At 45.2% G+C, this 3591-nt stretch overlaps 1 long non-coding RNA gene across 2 annotated transcripts; it reads right to left on the reverse strand.

The window, feature by feature from the left end:
- Positions 1–687: 687 nt before the first annotated feature.
- On the reverse strand, positions 688–2502 carry LOC105702485. Of its 2 annotated transcripts, XR_001104295.1 has the most exons (4): positions 2162–2502; positions 1976–2097; positions 1632–1805; positions 688–1570 (listed from the first exon to the last, which is right to left on the reverse strand). It is a non-coding gene; the product is annotated as an uncharacterized LOC105702485 (long non-coding RNA). The 2 variants fall into 2 exon arrangements; XR_002762309.1 differs by having other exon boundaries at positions 688–1805.
- Positions 2503–3591: the final 1089 nt, after the last annotated feature.

The following is a 3591-nucleotide window of genomic DNA, read 5'->3' on the forward strand; positions in this document are numbered from 1 at the left end:
GATGCTGCTTCCACAGGGCTCCTCACGGAAACAGCAGGGTACAGGACGGTGTGTAGACGCGTCCCTGCGTTCCCGGCTGGCTAAACGCATCTCACGGTTTGTTGACCGGCCGATGGAATCCGCATTTTTTCTGAACTCGCCGCTCTGGGAAAGGGCGAACGGATGGGAGACAGGCCGGAGCCTACGGGTACCAATAGGCGCTGATAAGTATTGTTACAGGTGCAGTCAGGGGGGGCACCCCCGTGTACCGGCCAAATGAAATTTAATGTCCCTATCACTGTAGTTCCAAGCGACCGCTCGAGGCGAACGGCCATGCCACAGAGCGCTCCGAGCATTTCAATCGTACCCGAGGAATTTTCAATCGAATCGAGTCGTGACCGGTACCAGCGTGTTCGAAATCGAATTACGAATCGACTGATTCATAGTGGAAGTGGTTTTGAGAAACGAGAGAAAACCAGAGAAGAAAAAGATGAGACGCCCAGGAAAACGAGACACGTCGACGTATTGCGCATTAGCGAAAACGCCAAGCGGAAAAATAAGTGAGTACACAACTCACGATTTCTTGAAAAGTATAGGAAATAAAATATACGCGGCTAGGTGCGTTGAAAGCGTTATATTCTAGTGCTTCCGACGGCGCTAGGTAGACCAGGATCCGAGTTCGGGAACGGAAATTAGGGCCGTTTTTAGTGAATAGTGATTTTCAATCGGATTGACGCGACCCGAAAATCGAGAATAAAAATCGAACAAAGGGTCGTACAACAATTTAAAACGGAGTATTTGACACGGGGCGATAAACCGAACAGAACGTTGTATGCTCCCAATAGGCATTAAGTCAGTTAGAAAGGAAAGGGACGGCGCGGTGTATGTCGAGACAGACACACCGGGAGCACTAGGCAGGTTCCTGGCAAACAAAGACCTCGGAACAACGGTAATGAGAGCGAAGAGACCAAGCACCATCGTACACGATGTTCCCCGACCAGGAAGAGGCATAGAAAAGCGAACCCATGGTGGAGGTATAGAGTGACGAACTTGAAAAAGGAAACGAACAGAAAAGGACAAACATATCAACAGGAAAAAGACAGAATAGACAGGGAAATAAAAAGAAAACAATGCTGGAAAAAACGAAGGAAATACAACAGGGCGATAAAAGGGACAAAAGTTAAAAGCTATGAAAAATTTGTTAATAGGGAAGGCAACATTAATCCGTGGAGCTTCGTACACAAAAACACGGCAAATAAATTAGAAACGGATAGGGCAGTGACGGCAATTAAACACGGAAACAACGGAGTATTTAGCACAAGAAAAACAGCCAAGATACTTATGAACGTACACGTACCGGACAACAATGCAACATAGGGCACAGACAAACAGAAGGAACTAAGATGCAGAATGAACAAAATACCAGACAACCGAGCCACAGGACAAAATTATAGTCCCCAACTCTAACCTAACCTAACTCTCACATTGTAACCAACATCTTCCCTTAGGTGCCTCACGACGAAGGGCTCTTACGAGCAGCGAACCAGATGTATCAATCACCGCAGCAAGAGCTTCCAATTGGCAGGAGCTCCTGGAAAAATTAAACAAATAAAACTCTTGATTATTTGATTAAAACTCAATGATTTACTTACCTCCATTATTTGACCAATCGAAGCGGTCATTGCCTCGACAAGCACCAATTGGAGAGATTAAGGCGATCACCTGTCACTTCAGGTCGATCGAACCTTAACCCCACTGCCTCGCAATGTTTCCATAGCATACAAGCGCGACCTCAGGAACCAAGAGCCATTCTGACGTCATTGAACCTGCAACGAATAAAAAATGCTGTGACAATGGGACACACGCTCGAAGAGTCTTCAGCCACCTGTCGTAGCATTATTTCCAGGTGCGGAGCCTGCACAGCCCCACCTGAAACAAATCGAGCCATTCCATTAATCCCAAGCTAAATTGGGAACGAATGTGCATTTAAATTTACCTGGGATAACTTCAGTTCACTGCATCGTAGAACTCAACTCCACGATTGCTCTTTTCAGAGCATCGACGGATCTTCCATCTGGTCCACTGCATGCCAAGGGGTCCTCAAAGACAGCAAAATACCTGCAAGGGAATAATTTCCTAATTATTGAATATTAAAGAATTAGATGAAATATATGATAATTACTTTCTTAAATGAATCCAACAACAGATTAAAATTCCTCATTTGGGTTATTTTGGGCTTCTTGCAGATCCTGAGTATCCAATCCACGCATCTTTCGGGGTCCACTGTGTCACTGAAAACAAATTAGTAATTAATAAAAATCGGCGAGGTGACTGTTCGACACGTCCGAGGCACCTCGTCTACGTTTCCACTCGGAAAAACCGGACCACTGAGGGATCGGAGCACTGTCGCGTTAGCAGGGGAGCAACGGCAGCTTTAAAACAAGCCCTCATTCAAACCTGAACTCACACGCGTTCCCGAGTTTTAAATTAACAATCACCGCAGGCGATCTGTCGAACTACGCACTGTCGCCGCCATTTAATTACGCCACGGAGCAACATCGGAACTACACGCCCGCATGCATCGTTCGAATCGGCCATTCGACGCGCCGCCTAGCCCATATGCCGAAACCATGTGCGCGAACGGCGCTACCGATATCGCGGTGTCCTTATAAAGCGCTTCCAGGGCCTTTCCATAATTAAATACGTTTAAAAACGTTACGATCTATTAAATGTTTACGAATTATGACTTTTACTTACTATTGTTTAATAATATCAAGCGTTGGAGATTCTTGCTCGTTCTCAAGCTCCATATATCGACGTTGTTAAGGTGATGTGAAAGGCGATAAGCAACTCCGAATCCGGCCCCTGGGTCTGGGATGGTGTCGATAAAAAAGGGGCCCTAATAAATACAGCGCCGTCTGCATAGGCTGCGGCTACTAAGATATGCCGTCGNGAATCATCCCCCCGTGTGATAACTATCCCCAATTACAACATATACCGCCATATTAATTATATGTTCAAGTTCGCAAGGTCCATAATCCGGAAGGAGAGTTCTCCGGATGTCGGCCAATCACGTTAGAGAACGCTAAGTGTCGAAGGTATTATCAGAGTGAAGATACGAGTAGCCCGGCTCAAGGGGACACAGCTATCAAATTTTTATGAGACGAGCGCCGTTATTCCTGCGGATGCCTCTAGTACGCGAGGCACCGTTTCAGAAATAAGGCGAAGGATAAAGCGCTATCTCTGATGCAAACCGGTTACTTGAGTCATCGAATGCGACAAGTGATACGTCGCCATCTGCCAGTTATACCAAATACCTAAAGTACCGAACCGTAGCCTCCGAATTCCTCTGAATTGTATGAAGAGTTTGAAGCATTATTTTAGGAATGCAGTAAGGCCGTCACGGCGCCTGCAGAAATATAATATATTTGTAAAGAGAAAGTGCCGTAACCAATATTCTAAATAGACTATAATTCCATTTAAAACGTGTCAATAATAGTACAAAATATTAAAACGATAGAACTGGAAAGGTCACCTTAAACGATTAGGGCATTTTAATTAACTTTAAACATATTAATCTAGGACCAAAATAACAATACACGTGACCGAGCG

This window comes from Orussus abietinus, unplaced genomic scaffold, assembly GCF_000612105.2.
Source record: "Orussus abietinus isolate OABI.00-Male unplaced genomic scaffold, Oabi_2.0 scaffold847, whole genome shotgun sequence".
Taxonomy (NCBI): domain Eukaryota; kingdom Metazoa; phylum Arthropoda; class Insecta; order Hymenoptera; family Orussidae; genus Orussus; species Orussus abietinus.